General features: G+C 43.9%; 2 long non-coding RNA genes across 2 annotated transcripts; both read right to left on the bottom strand.

Moving 5' to 3' along the window:
* Positions 1-1,568: 1,568 nt before the first annotated feature.
* LOC128137692 (uncharacterized) lies at positions 1,569-20,359 on the bottom strand. The gene is made up of 2 exons (XR_008233794.1): positions 20,236-20,359; positions 1,569-3,485 (listed from the first exon to the last, which is right to left on the bottom strand). It is a non-coding gene; the product is annotated as an uncharacterized LOC128137692 (long non-coding RNA).
* LOC128137693 (uncharacterized) lies at positions 15,412-16,851 on the bottom strand. Its single transcript, XR_008233795.1, has 2 exons — positions 16,742-16,851; positions 15,412-15,994 (listed from the first exon to the last, which is right to left on the bottom strand). It is a non-coding gene; the product is annotated as an uncharacterized LOC128137693 (long non-coding RNA).
* Positions 20,360-20,400: the final 41 nt, after the last annotated feature.

The following is a 20,400-nucleotide window of genomic DNA, read 5'->3' as shown; positions in this document are numbered from 1 at the left end:
AATAGGGAGGGGGAGTATAATAGCTATAACAACTAGCTTTATGTATGTATTAGCCAGACCTATACTGCTGGATAAATACACCATATGAAAATCCCTGGTAGAAGAGAAATGATGGTCACAGTGGCTTATCTGCATGATATTTGATTAACTGAAAAGGAGCTAAACAAACAGTGATTTCTCTTTGGCAACCTGTCCTCCTTCCTCCTTGAATGGTAGAGTATTGAAAAAGAAAGCAAAAAGCCTATTTTAGATACAGCAAGTTCTTGCCAATGCCCTGTTCCCGTGTCCCAGGCAGCTGCCGCCCGTTGAAGTTTTGAGGAAGGAGACCATCACCACTGCTGGGAGGCCTGGCAGCCTGCATCCCTGCGACACCAGACACAGCACCACGGCCACTGCACCAGGACCTCCCGGGGGCCTCAGGGGCAAGAGGCACAAGGCAAAAGCCAAGTCCCCGCAAAATCAATAGCAAAACTTCTGCTGAATTCAGCCAGGTCAGGGTGTCATCCAGAGGCTTTTGTAGCAGACGCTTCCATTTCTGACTTCATTTACTGTAACAGCTAATTAAATACATTTCAACTAACATTCACACTAGTGGCACATCATGTTGTCCTGCGTGGCACCCCAGGTGAACCTGGGCACAGCAATTCACCCCAGGGATGAGGAAGACTCTGCTGGCAGCCTGGCGTGGAGGAGTCCACACTGAAGGAGCACCCACATGTCTGTGTGAGACAGGACCAGGAGTCCATGATAGCAGAAAGATAATTCAATTCTCCTTTTAAAAAAAAAAAAAAAAGATCCTTGTGGAAAACACTCAAGTATATATAATTCACACCTGGGTTTTTGCTGGAAGCCTGGCCCCAGGGTATGTGTAATGATGCCAGCTAGAAAAACTCTTATTTGGGGAAATTAACTGTGCAACCTCAAAAAATCCCCTTCACATTAAAGTTATGTTTCTCTTATAAAACTGAAAAAATCCTGCTTAGATGTTAACTATTTTGTAGGCATCTCATTATGTTATTTGCATTAAGATGGGGATGGCAGAACTTCTCAGGGGAACCTCATACGGATATTTCAAGGGTGTCTTTTTTTTTCCTTTTTCCCTGTTTTCTATGTGCAAAACCTAATGGCTTGGTTTTTTCTTTTCTCAGAGAGAAAAAATTATCCTGATTCAAAGCAGCACTGAAATACAAGGCTCTGCCAGATGTTACATAAACGATGATGTAATGCTAAAGTATTTCATTACACATGCAGCTCTGTTCTTCAGCCCAGCAGTGATTTATTACATTTTGTCAATCCCATTTTATGTACCCACATCATTTTTACATCATTTTTCTTCATGACATTGTTACATTCTCACAGAAGCACATAGAGATAACATCGTAACAGTGCAGGCAATGAAGTTAGCATTTTACAAATAATGTTACTAATAAGTATACCAGTGAGGGGGAAATGGTCTGTCTAAGATAGTGAAAAGCAAATTTACCTTTGAATAATCTGATGGGGGGAAGAGGCCATAGGTCCAATAAGAAAACTGAGTTTGTATCCTCTCGGAGCATCTTCTGCCTTCATGTAGAACGGTGAGGAAATGCTGTTCTTCCCTCTTTTCAGTTTAATCTCACATTCTCTCTGTTTTCCTAATGTGTTCTATGTGCTGCCGTCTAGATCTCACACACCAGCTGCTTGGTCAAACAGATTCAGCAGCAAGTGCAAGAAAACCACCACTTAAAATCTGGTTTGACCCTGAAATTATCAAGCCATCAGATATATTAGCTTTTCTTCCTTGATCTTCCATCAAGGCTTGTTAGAAAAAGCACACCCAGCAACATCACTTCTTATCGGGAGAAAAAGAATTCCAGAAACTATAAGCTGAAAAGATATGAAGGTTGTGTCAATGCAGCAGGAATCTTAAAAAATGCATTCCTACAGCAATATGGTTAAAGAAAATAACCCTTCTAATGAGCAGGATGCCAAAAATCCTGTTAGACAGAAACAGAGAAGTCCTCTTTTCTAGCAGCCAGCCATTAACCTGCATCATGCAAAATGTTGCAGTGAGAAGCTGCAGTTGATAATAATTTAAAATTTCCTTCTTCCAAGGAGCACAGGGCCAAATTCTGCTTTTGCTATGTCACTAGAAAATCAAAGAAATCTGCTATTTTAAATGGTGTGTCCCTCTTGGGCATATAAAAGGCATATCCCTGTTTTATGCAGAGTCTCTGCAGGTCAGTATTTGTTACTCAGTATTTAAGATACAGGTCAGCAGATGACTCAAGTATATGCTTAATTCTCATTATTTTCAATGGTTAAGTACATGCTTAGATATTTGGCTAAACCAAAGCTTACTTCTCCTGTTCTTTGGGATATGCTTGGGCCCTACTACGAAGCCCATTAAAATTTGTCTGACGCCACCCACCAACTGCACTGCATCTGGGATTTCATTGCAGACACTCAGCCTACCCTAAAATGTCAGTGTTTCAAAGACACTTGCTTCTACACTTACAAATGGCTGAGTGCTTCCCCACTCTGGATGTCAAAACTAAGCAGACCCAAAAGGAAACTGCTTTCTGCTCCAGGACATCTCCGGATGACTCCGCAGACTACTCTTACTGTCTAAAGCAAGTGAAAAGATAAGCTGGGTTTATTTTTGACTCCCTGCTTGGGTTTCAGACCATTCCTAATTAATCCTGTAGTTGCATTGGTAGGTTGGGACTCGCCACCTACTATTGTTTGTGTTCTCCAGCTAGTGAGACTCCCCTTTCCACCAAAAGTAAGCAGAGACTAGAATTAGAGAAACCTCAACATACCACATTTTTCTCCTTGTCTAGTTTACACAAGATCTTGCCAAGCAGAATTTTTTTTTAAAAATTATGCCATTCTGCCTTTATTGTTTATTTACTTCAGTAGATCCAACCAGACATGGCACTGCAATAAGTCATCTCTACTGCCATTACGCAGTTCAGAAGAGGGGTGTGTGGACAAGGGAAGGCAGGGACAAGGGAGAGGACTTGCCCAAGGCCACGCAGAATTTGAATGGCAGAGCCAGAAATAAAGCCAGGTCTCCTGGGTGCCTGTCCTCTTACTGGACCTCAGTATTACAGTAAAATGCCGACTGACAGCAGAGTTTCATCTCTTTTGGATAACTTCAAGCAAAGAATTCATAGGTAGTTTTGGATGTTCAGTCTCTTGACTGGCTCATTTGGGGCTCGTACGTCTGGGGTGCCTCAGCAGCAGGTGAGATGCTGAGCAGCTGGTGGGACGGCATGTTTCTGGCAGGGCAGCACACCCTGCCTGGCTCCAGGCATGGCTCAGAGAGCCCATCAGGCTCTGAGGACATTTCCATGGTTTGGCTTAGAAGCTGGCATCGGGTTTTTTTGGAGGGGAAGGAGGAATGACTGGATGTTCAGCTGTCTCACAAGGACCAAAATAACTGCCAGCACCCCAGCGATGCAATGCAGTCGTCCTCTCAGCCTTGTCCTGCGTAAGGATACCTGGAAATGGAGAAAGAGCTTTTAAGGTACCATGGCACGCATGAGGATATAGCCCCTCGGTGGGTGCAGGCTGCTTTTATCTTTTCATCAGAGTAAAAAAAAAAAGTTTATTATCTAACTAGCCATGAGATTTAAACCGGGGCAAATAGGAATTTGATTTCTTTTCAGATAAAAGAGATGTTACAAATGAGAATTTTATCTTGCATGGAGGCGTGACAAAGTATGAGACAGAATCCTTCTTGATTACAATCTTCCATCATTTTGATTTTATAATTACTGAATGGAATCAATCAGCTTTCAATTGTTACCTTGGCAAAAGATTAAAACATCATTACTTGTCATACATATTTCACACTTTAGCAAATTTTAATAAACTGAATGCATGAGAAATGGTCGTATTATCTTTCACGGCACTGGGATGCTAATGACATTTCTATTGATTTTAATTCACATTTGTTGGTCAAAATAACTCAGATTCAGGCAAGGCATGGAGTTCCATAATCAACACTAACAAATGAAGACTGCTGAGCACTGAAATGGCTAAAGTGGAATCATTAATCAGAAATATCATAAAATAATCGCCAATGAGCTAGGGAGGTCTTATATTCCTAATGATCATCCTTTATGGTCTATCGATCCGTTTATAAGGGGTACATGTTGATGATCTCTCCGTCAGAGCGCTAGGGAGGAGGTAAAGGAGAGCACCACAAAGTAGGAGACACCAGACGAGCAAAGGAAGGCATCTTGGATGCAGCTGCCTATCAGCCATGACAGCCATTTTCACCACCCTGGTATTTCGGTGGGAAGCCAGGATGCCTCCTCAGGGATCTGGCCTTGGCTTGCTGTGGCAGAGACCATTTCCTCATGGTGCTCATCGCCCAGGCCAGCCAGGACAAGCCCTTTGAACCTGCCAGCAGTGTCTCTGCCAAACCACAGTTGGTGCTGGCACTAGCCTTTATGGCTGTGGTGGTCAATCCCATGACACTGTGTGAATGCCCGATCTCATTCCTGCTGTGCCAGCCTGGTCCATGCAAGGTAGCAATGCCTCTTCCATGAACAAAGCGATGGGGAACAGGTTTGGGAGGACTTTTAGTGGGTTCCAAATATCTTTTAAATACAAATTACAGGACAGTCTGCTTCTCTTACCACATATACTGTGAGTAAACCAATACTCCAAGTTATCCAACTAAGCTAAGTAATCCCATCTATTAAGACAAGCAGAGATACTTACTACTGAATATTCCTGAAAGTTTTAGTAACCTAGTGCAACCAGTACTTTTTTGCTGAATCATATTTTGTTGCTTGAAATCATATTGGTGCTTTCTCTTCTGCTTCTAAGCATGACTTAATAGCAAGATGATGTAATTAGATCTTGAATTACTCAGACTTCGTTACTATTATCAATACCTTACAGAACATTTACTAATCTACTCTGAAATGTTATAAATAATTAAAACTTAAATACATTTGTTGAATTGATACAGCACACTTTGTGATATATTTTTTTACTTATTCTCCTATGGGCCAATACTGGGATGCTATTAGCCTACAGACATGCAAGCTTTTAAAAATCAACTCATCTCTAAGCCCTTGAGAAGTGCCATTAACACCAATAGAGCTAGACACAGCTTTAAAGTTGAACACATGCAGAAGTGTTTGCAAGAACGGGATTTATCTTTCCTGCCTACTACTGATCTCCTTGAACTGCCATGTCAGTTAGTGGAGTAAGCAGGTTTACCATCCTGTAGGGCAACCCAATAATACTGTCTTAACCCTTTATTGTTTTAATGCATGCACTCAGAGACATATGCAATTTACTGATTTACAGCAGAATTTCACTAATCACGAAGCACACTAGCAAAACTATAACATAGCTGAATTACCAGCTGATCTCTACAATTACCACCAAAAACCTTAATTGTCCCTCTCCTGATCATCACCAAACAAGAACATGGGTGGGTAGGAGTACAATATGTCATGGTTTTGATGTGTGTAATGCAAAACAGTACATTTATTAGTGCTCCCAAATAGGGTGTGTTTGTTCTATCAGTACTGTGGTTTTTGTTTCAGAAGTGTCCCGCACAGAAGTATGGATGTAGTGTTGTATCTCTTTAGTAAATATTATTATGTGCGGCCCAGCTTTACCAGGCATAGAGAATGTATACCTACTGTGGTAACCCTTAGAAACCATACCCCATCCTGTTACACAGTGTATGCACACACATAACCATCCAACAGTCCCTGCCCTAAAAATTGCGAACAACTCATTTGCAATGCATCATACAATAGCAGATAAAGTGGATTATACAATTCATTCCTTGCAAATCATTTAACTACATAAAGAAAGAGAGATATAGGTACTTAGAAAACAAAATGTGGCATGTTCCTTTATATATTCCTGCTGGAAACAAATTACAAATTCCCTGCATTCCCTCTGTTGTAGAGATTATCAGTTACCCAGTGAATCTGGCTCCTCCAAGAATTGCACTGTGAGCACAGGCAAGCCAGGGTTTGAGGATCGCTTCTACACTGTACAGTACTGAATGAAACCCAAAGATATCAGGAGGGATGGAGGGGACCTCTTTACAGTTGGCATGGATGAGTAGATTTTTATGGACAACATGAACTGTAAACTTAAGAAAGAGCTACACCAAGTTGCACCACCTGAGAGTTTGGCTCTCAAGTGTTTTAAAAATATATCATCAGGGTGAGTGTACATCACTGGGTCATGTTACAGGCTTGGGAACCACACTTCAAGGCTGTTCAAGTCAAGGTTTCGTGATACTGTCCATCTTCTATCAGACATATCTGCTAGGTTAACTAAGGCATTCTTGTAAGCAGCAGAAACATTGCAAAAGCCAATACTTAATTTAAGATCTAACTCAGCTAAAAGTAAAATACAAATATATACGCCAGGAAAATTGAACTGAGCTTGGACCCTTAATGAAGGGAATCATGGAAGCAGCCAGTGTTCTGGACCAGCAACACCAAAACACAATGTATTGTAAATATTAATCTTCTCTTACTCCAAGATGATAAAACATGCTTCTCCTGACCCCTGCACCTCTTCAGAATGGGAGATATGATAACCCTCAAATGCTTTAGCAGAAGCACATACTACATTGTTTTTTCATACTTGTTCATTCTTTAAAATCACTATTCCAAGCAAAGCCACTCATGCATTTGCTTTCAGTTTGAGGCCCCAGGCAAGCTCTCCGAAACAACTTGTTCACGTCCATAAAATCAAAAAATTCCAGCCTCTGAATTTCCTTGGCAATGGGTGAGCAGCCAGCAAAACATCCCCTGGTATCAGCCCACAGGACTTCACATCCTCACCAGGAAAATGTGGTACCAGGAAAACAAAACCTCACCAGGAAGCCAGCAGCATTTTGATTCTGATTATAGGGGCTCGGGAACAATCAGGCACTGTCCTTCGCATCCAAAGGCACAAGAAGAGACACTAAGTTTTATCTTGTTGATGACTTGTTGATTAATGGCTTCCTAACAGTCGAGGTCATTTACTGCATATCCAACATAACTGATGCAACGTGCTGTGGTAATAATCTCAAATCAGAGGGACACCAAAAATGAGCCTGGAGGACAGAATTCTCTCTTCCCTATTCCCACATAATGGCCATTTATAAAGCTACAACAAGCCTCGAAGTCCACCCTGAAGCACCAAATTTAAACATAGGAGCCTGACTTGCAAAGTAAAATGAATGTAGAATAGTTTACTCGCTATATGTTTTAGCTTTAGAAGCCTCTTACAGTATCTCTGTTTAAAAAAAGATCGACAAAGTTATGGCAGTGACACTAAACCAATAAAGCAGATAAATTCAGAGTCAAGGAATCACTCTTACACTGCATCAGTCCCTAAGAGAATAAAATGTGTTGCTAAACTAAAGCCTCATTAAGATGTCATGTACTCTTCCTGTTTTCCTTTCCATGGTCACTGGTTACCAGGGTTTCTCCCTTCTAATCAGTTCCTTTTTGATATCTTGCTCATACTTGGTGAAATACTGGCTCTAGAGCCAGTGTAAGATTTTCCATTTACTTCAGCGGGGCCAGGACCTCACACTCAGATGTTATTGTGCCTGTGGCTTGGCATAGCCCTGCAGTGCCCCTTCTGCCCTGCACCTCTGCCCATTACCTGCCCTTCCCAACCCTCTGCACACCAGGTATCCCCACAGCTCCATCCATAGCAAGAAATTCCTACCTTTTACTGAGCAAATGGCTCATATACATATGTGTATGGATATGGATATGGATACAGACATGGATATGCATATGTATGTATGTATATCTCTGATTCCAAAGAGGGAAAGATAAAGTATATACACATAAACTAGAGATTTTGAATAACGTATAGGTCCCACTGCCATTATTAGCTCACACAGTTATCCCACCCAGGCATCCAGCTGCACAGCCCAGGCCACCTCAGAGTATCAGGACCTGGAGGGATGTGATCTCCTGTTCCCCAAGTTTTGCCTCCCCTCTGCTCTAAATTAGGTGGGACTTGAACTGCGGTTCCCGCAGGTCTGATATGCAGTCAGGGCCATGGGGACATTCCTGTCCCCCCTTCACTGAGGGTCATGGCTTTCCTGGGGCTCTCATTTTATGTAGTCCTCTGCTTGTCTGGTCATGGGCTGTCACAGGTGACTCACCACCACAAGGAAGAGAGAGACATGGGTTTCAGAGCTGGGAAGGTGCTGCAGGTGAATGGGACTCTCTCTCGTAAGTTGTGAATTTTGCCCTTCTCTGTTATAACTATAATATGCTTTTAACATCTTTATAGATGTATATGGAAGTGTCAATTCTGTTGTTGTTATGTATTGTTAAAGAAGCTATAAATGCCTTATGACTCAAGGATCTCCAGCCAGAAGAGAAGAGCTTAAAAATGGAACAAAATTGCCATCCATAATTTAAATGGGCAGCTCTCCCATTGAAAAATGCTTTTCAATTTAAACTCTATTAACAGGAAATTAGGAGATCTCCCATCACAGTGTGATTGTTTATTTTAAAATGAAAACTAAGAACATAAAAATACTATCAGCACAAATGTTTGATAGATCCAGAAATAAATTAAACCATTTTATTACATTTTTTTTACCCCCAATGTTTATCTTACAGTCTCCGGCAATTTAAATTTAATAGACAAAACTATTAAGAAGGTAGCGTAAATTGAAATTTTGGACCAACTCCTCATTGCTCTAAAATCAATGGCAGAACTGTCATTGATTTCCATATGATCAGGATTTAGACTAGGGGGTTTTTATTAACAGTGCAGATATCACAAGAGGGGCTGACCCTTGACTCTTTGCATGACAAGTCTTCCACTGGTGTCAAGAGAACACCACAATCATCACATGTAAAACAAAAGTTTCATACTTGCTGTCTGGATTCACTTGTAAAAAATACATCCAGTTATAGAGGTAACCTGTATGCATTTTAGGGATAAACGCATGCATACCTTTGTGTATAGCTGCAGATGCAGCTGTGTGTACGTACATATGTCAGCATAAGTATCCAACTGCACTGCCAAGGTGGCAAAGAGAGTGTAATGTAAATGGGAAGTCGGCTCCGGGAATTTAGTCCCTGTTAAATAGTTACATGTGCAATGTAGGGTTCAGCAAAACAGGTAACTCAATATTCCAGCATACAGAGTCCTGTATTTTTATTTGCAGAGCAACCAGTAGCCTGAGGCATAGTTTTCAAGTGTCCAAAACTACCTGATTTAGAAAAATTACAACATCACATGCCTTTTCTTCCAGTAAAGATTCTGAAAATTCCTCCTTCCAGTTTGGCCAGAAATATAGTAACACCAACTTTTCTGATAACATGTGGGTTCTTCTGTGGTAATGTCTAAAAATAAGATGTGTAAAGAGGTGCAAAAAGGAGAACAAAAAGGCTAGCTAGAATTTTGCAAGCCTCAAGAAAAACACAAACTGTAATTGCATTCACAATTAAAATGTTCCCAGTCATTGCAAGACAGCCAAGAAAGCTCCTGGCTTTCTTTAGTTTGAGTATTATTTTTTATTTTTATATGAACTGTATTGGCTCAGTCATTCCTTGATCTAGTTTTCATCAAAGTTTGCTTTTCCCATATTGTGTTTTTAGCAAAGAACTTCCACATGTTTACAGTAAAGAACCATGACTTCTTGCAGTACGAGGCTGCTTGTTTTTCTAGCTCATATCCTTTGTCATATGCCCTGAGGGCTTGGTCTCCATGAACCAACAAAACCCCAAAGAGCACCAATAAAACCTGATAATAACTAACAGTGTCAAAACATTTAGGCAAATGGGACAATGCCCTTCAGTGAGCTACACTTTACAGAGCACTCCTAAAGAAGGAAACGAGTCTGCAGGATGGGGTTGGCTCTTCCGTGACTTCAGCAGCAAAACTTGCTCCATCCCCTGGGTTCACTCCTGGTCCTCCTCTTCCTCCGGGCCAGCACCTGCAAGCCCAGCTCACAGCATGCCCCCAACACCACAGCATGCTTCTCCATGTACTTCAGCTCCTTTGGTGCCAGGATGCCTGCACCAGACAAACTCTCAGGTCTCAGGTCTGCATGTCCATTAAAGAAAGCAAGGGAGGGAGAAGTAGCACCAGGAGCCACTGAGCTACTGGAGTCTGGTTTCCTGCCGCTTTGCCTCACAGGCTTGGGCTTTCTAATTGAGCACAAACTCCAGGTGAAGCTTACTTTTATGAGGAATATCCAAAATATCCCTTTCCCATGTTGATTTTCTATGGGATTCAATAAGGGGTGAACACAGACAGGCGCCAGCCCCTCTGTGTGAAAAATCAATTTCCCACTGATTGGAAATCAATGCTTCTACATCTCTAGCTGAAATTAGCCCATAGGTCCAGGGGAGAGGTGCAAGCATACAGACATAGATCCACTCCACATGGCTACAACAGCCCTCTTTTTGCAGGGAAACAGGGCAAAAAGAATGGGTCTTGGCCATTATTGATACTGATGCCAAACTTCCCGAAAGGAACACCTACAAGCAAAGGCATGTTGCTCTCTTTGTGCTGCAGAGGATATCAAGCTGTAAGACACATTATTTGTCCCAGTTAAATCCCCCAGCTTTTCCTCAGATCCTCTCATGCAATGTGGCTGCCATCAGAGCTGAAATATCTCTCTCCTGGTAGCTCAGATGTCCGTGTTGCTCTGAGCCCTGCCACCCCCCTCGCTCCATCCCCTCTGCAGCTTCAGGTTTCTCCAGTGGCTGCATCTCCAGAGGCTATAGGGTCAACATATCTCCTTGGTTAAGGTGCATTGCTCCTCTGACTTCCCCACCTGCATGGGGAACCTGCAGCAGCTGTCAGATTGAAGCCAGTTTTGCACCAGCATCATCCCAGACACGAGACATGTCTACGGGGTAGATCAAAGGGAGGAACAGGCCTGCTTTGCCTCCCTGGCACAACATGGGCCATGCCATCTAGGGAAGTGTGTGGCCACATTAGCCTGATGCTGAGCTGAGTAATAATCCTTCTACACACATGCAGCACACACTCGCTCTGGCTGAGCCTCTCACCACAGCATGCTGAGGCTGAGCTGCTTGGTGTCCGACCAGCTCTGAGCACAGGCAGAGCTAGCACCACCCCTCCAGCCTGCCCCGTGGCTGTGTTTTAATGGCTGTAAGACTCAAGCTCTCCATGTCATGGCACATTTCAAGTGCTTCCAGCTGCTCTGGACAGGAGAAAAATGAGCCTTGGTAATAGGCTACACTAGAAGGACTGAGACATGACATCTTCCTCAGCTCATAATTCCAATAATTGTTTATCAGGAGACAGAGAGCAGCTTGATCATCTCCAGTATGGACTAACTACTTAGCCCAGTGCTTTTTCCTGAATTGTGGTAATCTCCTTCTTCCACATCCCATCTGTCTTTACACTCACTACCAAATCCAGACCTGGCACAATATGCTACTCCATTGGTTTCAGTGGACCCACACTTGTGGATGCCAGTGTCAGACCTTGCCCTTCATCATCCGTGATCCTACAGGACTACCCATCAGCTGCTGCTCTCTGAGTGCACAAAAAGCAACTGTTCATGCAGGAGCATCCACTCCAAGTGAGCTCAGTGATGTCAGGCTGTTCCAATAACTTTGACTAAATCCTTTCTCCTTTTCCTTGCTAAATCCACCTACTGAAAGAAAGGCGACTTCAAAGGGAGACTCTCGCCCTGCCTGACATCATGGCATGCTGAGATAATTCAGAGCAGTTATGATAAATGTTCTGACTACCGGCATCAAGAAACAAACAACGGGTTCACAGCAACGTAAGATTAAACATGTTTCCACAATTATCTGGGGAATTGTCTTGCTGACCAAGTCCTCTCTTGCTGTTTTTTCTGCCTGAAACAAAGAAGCTTAGAGGGTTGTGTGAAATGCAGTTGCAGTGCTTTAGACCCCCTCAAAAGGCAAGGAAGCTCTGTTAGAAAAGGGTTTTCACTTGCCAGGTAAGAAAGGACATGTTTGTAGCCTCTGTACCACAGGGTTCTCTTGGTCCATTTGAGAGGGAAGCAGTGCTGCTTACTAGGGCTAATTCTCACTGCTGGGAGGGTAATGCTGCACCATTAGCTTGGTGGAGGGAGGCTACATTCAGTCGGGAAAGAACAAGCCTGGGTGGCAAAAGCCAAAAGGATTTGCAGTGAGAGGAAGCATGGCCTGCCAAGCCAGAAAGCAATGCAAGCCTTGATCCTGGCCACCAGCTGTGCCAAAGAGCTAGGTACTCTCTAGCCCAGCCATGAAAACGCTCAGCCTTGCCAAACAGCAAGTGGGAGCAGATGGAGCAAGCTGGGGAGTACAAAAACATGAGCTCAGAGCTGTAGGCAGGACCAGATTATGAAAGAAAAAGAAGCAAGAAGTAGTTCATCAGAGCACCTCGATCTTAATTCAACTGCTCCTTTCCTTGTGATTCCCCCTTCCTTTGGTTTCCATTTCCATTGCTTCTGCAAGGACTGACCACTCAGGTTCCCTTCCTTCCACACCAGGACAAGCTACCTCATTTGGCCCCCAGCAACTCCACACACCTCCCTCCTTAAGCCAGCCAGCCACCCTCCATTGCACCCTGCCTCCAACCCATGAGATCTCACAGCGTAAATTAGCTGTGAGCAGTCACGCTGATGAGTTTCCTTGGGGCAAGAACCAAACCCATACCCCAAGACGACCTGAGGGTACCCACTGTCCACGGCCACATGTGCCAGAAGCCAAATTATTTCACAACTTCAGTCCAGTGCCCAGGCATGCTCACTGCTTAATTTCCTAGCTAGGTTCACTGCTGCTGGATGTGTGATTTCTACCAGCCTGCTTTCCTAAGCATTGCCTACAGGTAATTTCATTGGCTTTGCATTCACCCCCTCCTAAGATATTTTTACTTGTTGGCCAGCCTTAGCTACTGACGGAGCAGTAGATGTCCTAGAGACATTCAGTTCCCAGAGTTCCATGAAAATATGCAGCCAGGTGGAAGAGAGAGGCCTAGACTGGCGTCCCACTAGCGAAAAGTCTTCAGTATGAGTTTGATGCAGCTACCAGACAATAGAGAATCCACATAGATTAAGACCATCCTAATGCCTCAATAGCAGGAGTAGTTTCATTCAGGCTTAATTAATGATTCAGTGGTTAGAAAGTCATTCTAGACAACATACATATTATTAATAGCTATGATTTTGGCAATAAAATTGTTCCTTTGTTCACAGTGCCTTTTTTTATTTCTCTTCCCTTTTCTCCTCACCTTACCTGCTTTCATAATGATGTTTTTTAAATCCAGAAAAGTCTTTCTTCAACTCTATGTTCCAATATGGGCAAAAATGTATCCTCAGCATAAGTCCTGGTTCTCCAGGGACCAGGCCCTATTATACATGTTGTCAAAACAAGACCTGAGCAATACCAGTATGGATGTTAACAAGTAACAGTATGGGGAAAAAGCGTGATATATCCCAGGACAACATAGAAGAAAACACCTGCCTGTGCAAGCAGTACATACACATACACAAAAGAGCTCAACAATGGTCAGAAACCCTCCACTCTGCATCTTGATAAAGTAGACTAGCTGTCCCCCAGGGGCCTGCAGAAGAGGAGATGAATGTGTAATGTGAATTCTGCCTTCAATTTATGGCTTAATTTTAAAATAACTGGAAATAAAACATGAAGAGGAATATCACCCACAGAGAGTAGTCTGAACTCTGCTTTCTATCACTTTCCTACAGCTTCCATTTATCTCTGTCAGCACAGAGAGGTTTCTGAATATGCCTGCACTATGAGTTATGCATCGGGCCAGGCTTGTTCCCAAGGCTGGGCTTGCCTACCATCCACATCATTTCAAGCCCATACATCTGTTGTCCTCCATAGCCAGGAGCCTGAGGTCCAAGCACTTACTCATGGGCCATACACAGCTTACACAGGCACAAAGCCAGATACAGTGAGGCACAGTCTACAAGGACATAGCCCAAATATAGGGGTTTAAAGCACATTTTATTACACTTTTTTTTAACATATGCCCAGGGGCTTTTTTTTTAAGCCCCTGGGCAGTATTTGGGGGTAGGCAGGAGGGCAGTGAAGCAGGTCACAGGGCTTAGACCTTCTATCACCTTGAATTCACCATGTCTCCACCATCTCCCCTGCCTGCATTACTAGCTCTCTTCAATTTTCTACTAGTGCTAGAAAATGTAGGTGGGGTGGTGTAGACCAACCATTAATGTTTTTATCTCAGTATCATCCAGGAGGTTGAAGAGGACAATGTTTTTATTGCTAATGTTCACAAGATTGCGACTCTGTGACTGCTGCCTTCAGTCATGCTGGGGAAGGGGGAAATTTGAGGCAAAATGCTGTAGAAAGAGGTTTGTGTGGTTCAGCTTCTCAGCAGCATGTGTTCCTTGTTACTCAGGACTGTCACAGGGGAGGGAAGACAGTACAAAATAAGAGCAAACTGAAGCTGCTGTTTTCAGACAGTTAGCATCATGCATTTGTCTCTACTTACACTAGCCATGCTTCACGAGTTTCCTAAAGCAGAATTCACTCCGTCAGCAAAACAGAACATGTGTTAATTTACATCCTTAGGAAGGAAAGCAGTGAATCATTTCTAATAGTTCAGGTGCTCTATTCATAGCACCTAATTAATTCTGACTGGAAGGTTGCAAAAAATTCCCTAAGACAATTTCAAGTATTTATTTCAGCTTTATTATTAAATAAGTCGTAATGAATGAGGAATTGACCTTGTGGTTAAACCACTGGCCTAGGACTGAGGTTCAGTCCCCAACTCCGCTCCCTACAAAACCACATCACTTCACTGGCCCTTGCTGTATGTGTTCCCTCCACTAAACTTTTTAGCAAACCACACACATGGCCTTGGGAAATGCTCAGCTCTCTGCATGCATCACTGCCATCAAAGGGCCAAACCCTGAAGGGGGGACATGGAAGGGAGGACCGACTTCTGGGGTTTCTTGCTTTTCTCAGGGAAAACGCAGCTCAGACTGCAGACACTCTCAGCAGGGCCACACACCTGAGCACAGAGCTGGGTGGGGGAGGCTGACTGCTCTCCAGACCAGAGGGCATGGAGCTGGCCAGATCCCCACCACCAGCCCCATCTGTGCCCTGCACAGCAGAGCCAGAACTGTGCCAGAAAGACGGCGTCGGGGCCACACCGAGCGCTGCTGCTCAGTGTCACCAGCTTGCAGTGGGGAGTGGGGGGAAAACCATTGCCAGAGACCTGTGTTAACGAGCCCGTGTAACAAAAGTTGCTTATATCTAAACAAAAGCTTTCTGATAACACAAAATTAAAACGGACAGAAAGCAACACATATGTTAGAACACAGTCTAACAGATGCGTTAGCATTTGTTTTATGTAAATTTGAACAGGCACCATCCTCTGTGACCGGTTTGATAAGGTACACAACTCTCATTCCAACACAGCAGCCCTGTGTATGTTTTCTCAACTTTTATTTTCTGCTACATTGACCTCCGCTACAAATTTGCCAGCAAAAACACAATAGATGGTTTATGTCACATTACAGCAAATCATGAAAGCCTCTAAAGTGACCCTGATTTTCAGGCACTTTTCTGATTTTCTATCAGGCCTTTTTTCCCTTCTCATGCCTACTACATAGTTAATATTGGAGTTTTATAACAGGAAAATGTTATTTTTAAGTCACAATAAGGCTTTCTTACTATGTCATTTATTTTCTCTGAATTACTACAACAGAAGTTTGGGGGTGGTGTTTTTTTTTTTGCTTTCTCTTCTATCACTGTAATTTCACTAGTTTACATAGTGATATACACAGATATAGAACAGCAGTGCAAGAAGAGACAGAGATTCACAGCAATCCAAGTCACATTATTTCAGAGACAGCTGCCTGCCTTTCCTCGCTTCCTCAGCCACCAATCCTGAAATTCTCTGCAAATTGCTATGGGTCAGTTTAGTATCACAACTGAACCGAACTCCATGGACCACTGATGTCTGCACACTTCCCAGTAATGCCAGTGTCTGCTCAGTTATTCTTTGCTAGCTGAAAAATAAAAGAGCGTGGCTTGCATTAGAACCAGAAGGAAGAAATACACAGGCCAAGTCTCAGCAAAGTCACCGTCCCTTCATGCCGAATCAGAAAAGAAATTTTCTGCCATTCCAGTTATTTAGTTAATCCCAGTGAGCTTTTCCTGGAACAGATATCTGTGTCGCTATTACTCAATAAATACAAAGCTATTAGGATATTTTCTAAACAAAACTCTTAATGAAAGCACAACTTGGAATAAAAGTCCATCAGCAGCACAGCTCTGCGAGAGCTCCCCCACCAGGACATTTGCCACTGTCCCCACAGACCCGAGTCCAGAGCCAGCTCCAGATAGCCACTCCTGTGTTCGGTGGTACCCATGCACGTTTCCTTCCACCCGGAAGATCTTGATCTTTCTTGACAGACCAAAAGCTCAAATTTGAAATGACTCTGCAGCTCTTCACTGAGCACAAATTTAAGTACTTTTGCTTTCAGGAGGACGGGATTTTTTTTTTTTTAAATCTACCATAGTTAAGTGTAATCTTGAAATAGCAAAAAGAAGTACATCACTTAGAAAGTGGCAGAGGTCATTTTTTGCATCAATTGCCCCAAGATCTCATTTAGTGGAAAAAATGAAAAAAATTATCCTCCCACATTTCTCTCAGCCTTTCTCTTCTGAGTTTCCCTTGGTCTCACTAGGTCGCAGCAACAATCAGGTTTATTGTTTCACAGGGACATTTCTTAGGCATGTGTTCTCCTTCTTACCATGTCACATTTGCATTGAGGAGTAACACAGATACCCTAGGACCACTGCTAACACTCCAACTACACTTTTTCCCCAGAGCTCCAACCTTTTAGATACTCTGATTTCACAACTCAAGTATTCAGGAGCATGCAATACAGGCTTTGCAAGGCTTCTCCAAAAAAAAAAAAACAAACAAAAAAAAACCCACCTAAGCTTTATACACATTTAGAACTAAAAGAAACAATAGGTGTTCATACATGATTTTATGTCTTGATTTTCTCACCATTTCTCCATGTTTTGCAGGGTTTAAATAAGAGCCCTTTCAAACCCTATCCAAGAACCCCATATCTTCCTGCATATGACTTCTCTTTTCAATCATGAAGTCTCTGGGTTTGGGTCTATTCTTCCTAAGACTTCAGTTTCTCTCTCCTTCTCCTGTCCCTGTAGACTCCAACTTTGCTCTAGTCAATAGTCATTTGTTTTCACCATTCCCTTGAACAATCCTAACCAGTTTCACCAGGTGTTTTTTCTTCTACAATTGTTTTACCTACCTGTCCCCTGTCTTTATAGCAGGGCAGCAGCCATCTATGTGTGCTCCACTTGAATATATGACCATCCACTTTTAACAGCCCTCACAATGACCCTGGCAGGGTCTAGTAATGCATATTTTCACAACTAGTGGAGACATTATATGTTTTCACACATAATAGAGTTCACATGCTGACACCAAGACACCTCTTGGCCAAACCAAATACCACTGCACAAGGCTGACAAGCCAGGGGTGGATTTCCAGTATGTCAAGATCACAGGCAGATCCACTTGCACGTAAGCTCATCTCCTAGGTATGCTTCTGTAGGTACAGGTGAGGCAGGACAGCCGGTGTAGCGGGATACGTGTCCTCCTGGCGGGCTCCTTTGAGCCAGGTGTCCTGCCAGGGTGCACAGCCTGGGCAGGGGTGCCCTTCCACCACTCCAGCCCAGGACACCCAGCACCACCACCAGCCAAGAGGTTGCCACCAGGCACGGCTGCTTGACATCCGTGTTGAGGAGGCGTTCGGTGATGGCCAGCTGAGTAAATTGGCAGGCCAGCGTCTGGGACAACACAAGGCTTGTGCATGCTGTCACCACCCAGGAGTCACAGGCGAGCCACTGCAGGGCGGCAGCCTGCCCCAGCATGCCGCATAGTCCCACCCTTAAAAAGTGCTGAGGATCCATGCCTGCATCCCCCGGTCTTCACAATGCTGTCATTTAATTCACACGTCTATTTTTTGTGCTTCTCCCAGTTTTGGTCCCAGAAAGCTCTCCCCTGTGTCTCTCTAGCCTTCTTCTCTTCCCCCCTCTGCACGAGTCTGACCCAGCAGGTTGATTCTCACCCTCTGCCCGCTCCCACAGCACTCGGTCTCCCTGCTCGGTTCCCGGGCCACCCACCCACCCACCCCTGCCGCTGGTTTGCTGTCCTCTCCCTTGTGCTGTTTGCCAACATCTCCATCTCCCGGACGCAGCGCACACGGCATGTAACTAAACATCTTTTTTTTTCCTGTCTCCAAACGTTATCGACATCTTCTGGTTGATCCATGGGCTTCAGGGAACTTCAGGCTGTGAACTGAGGGCTTTTGGACAGGAGGCAGGACCGGTGGATTAAGCTTTGAAGGGGTCTTCACAAGGCAGCTGAAATAGCAGAGCCGGCATTTCTTTTAATAGGTTTATGCTTGCCATGCAGAGCTCCCCACCTGCACTGGGAACAATTTGCAAATCTCCAAATAAAAAAAAAAAATCTTTGACTTCTGACCAGTGAAATTCTGTGTCCTGGTTTCAGCTGGGACAGAGTTAATTGTCTTCCTAGTAGCTGGTACAGTGCTATGATTTGAGTTCAGTATGCGAAGAATGTTGATAACACTGATGTTTTCAGTTGTTGCTAAGTAGTGTTCAGTCTGAAGGATTTTTCAGCTTCTCAAGCCCAGCCAGCTAGAAAGCTGGAGGGGCACAAGAAGTTGGCACAGGTCACAGCTACGGCAGCTGACCCAAACTGGCCAACAGGGTATTCCATACCATGTGACATCCCATCTAGTATATAAATTGGGGGGAGTGGGGGCGGGGGGAATCGGCACTCAGGGACTAACTGGGTGTCGATTGGCGGGTGGTGAGCAACTGCACTGCGCATCATTTGTACATTCCAATCCTTTTATTATTGCTGTTGTCATTTTATTAGTGTTATCATTATCATTATTAGTTTCTTCTTTCTGTTCTATTAAACCGTTCTTATCTCAACCCACGAGTTTTATTTCTTTTCCTGATTTTCTCCCCCATCCCACTGCGGGGGGGGGGGGGGGGGGGGGATGACTGAGTGGCTGCATGGTGCTTAGTTGCTGGCTGGGGTTAAACCACGACATTCTGAAATTTTCATTTGCCAGCAGCCATACTTCTCTGTGCTCCGACACCTCCACCTCTTCCCACTTAAAAGTTTACCCAAGCTCATTACTTCCAAGAAATCCCAACATGCAGCTGGCCATTGCTGAGACTCATTCAACACATGATGCTAGCAGAAGGGGACTTGAAATAGGCAAGGCCGGTATTTACAGTCCCCCTTCTTCTCGCTTGTCCAGTCTCTCCTCTCTGAGACACTTGATCCATATCCCTTTCCCTGTGCCACCCCTCCCCAACTCCACCTCCCTTCAGATCAGTTGATTTCTGATTTCTTTGTCCTGCCTCAGTGCTGAACTAAGGACCAAAATCATGTGTTGGGATAGTCCCTAAACCAGGGAGTTTGATACATGGCTAGAAGAAAGCTGCTATCTCACGATATGGGCATTTCCAACCTTCTGCCTCAATGTTGCCACTAGTTTCAGCTGGACATTTTAGTCCCCCATGCTCTTCTGTAGTATCTCCATGAACGGTTACACAGTTTGCATGTCATCCAGGATGTTGTTCCACTTTACCTGTGAGTGAAGCAATCTCTGTGCAGAGACCTTACTGGTACACTGGAGGTGGGGTGAAACCAGCTGGGTGTTCAGGCACTTCACTGATAAATACTAAAACTCACCACTGTGGAAGATTTCCCAGCTTCGTGACCATTACCAGAAAATCCTGAGCAACCTAGCGCATGCATGAAGAACCAGCCATATAAATAGCTTCACAAGCAAGATCAGGGTTGGGTAGAAGCATGGTCATGTTGATGCCGTCTCCAAGAAGTGGGGGGCACGAACAGAGGGAGGCTGACTGTAAACACTGCCACAGGCAGGAGCACCAAGTATTGGTTATTCAAAGCAATGAAAGCTCTCAGGCAGCTCACGAAGGCACGATCCAAGGTTTCTGGCTCATTCACCAAATCACCAGGCTGCTGGTCTTAAACAAAGAATCTGATCCCAACAATCTGTGTAATTAGAAAATCATCTAGGAAATGAGGACCACACTATGCTTTTGTAGCGCAAGGAAAAAAGAAAAGATACTCGGTGAATGACGGGCAGCAATGGTCCTGAGGAAAAGCAAAAGACTGAATGTAGTTTTGGTGGAAGTACCTGGATGCTTGGAGCCGTCAGCAGGGAAATCCTCTCCTGCTGCTTGATCCTGAGAGTGGTCAGGACAAAAAGGCTTTGCACATAGTAATACAAAACAATACAAAATCGACAGGCTTGCATTAAAAAAAAAAAATTACAATTCCACAATTCGCCTCCCCTTCTAAT

This window comes from Harpia harpyja, chromosome Z (assembly GCF_026419915.1).
Source record: "Harpia harpyja isolate bHarHar1 chromosome Z, bHarHar1 primary haplotype, whole genome shotgun sequence".
NCBI lineage: Eukaryota > Metazoa > Chordata > Aves > Accipitriformes > Accipitridae > Harpia > Harpia harpyja.
The sequence above is the reverse complement of the archived record's forward strand: the minus strand, read 5'-3'. Positions and strand labels throughout refer to the sequence as shown.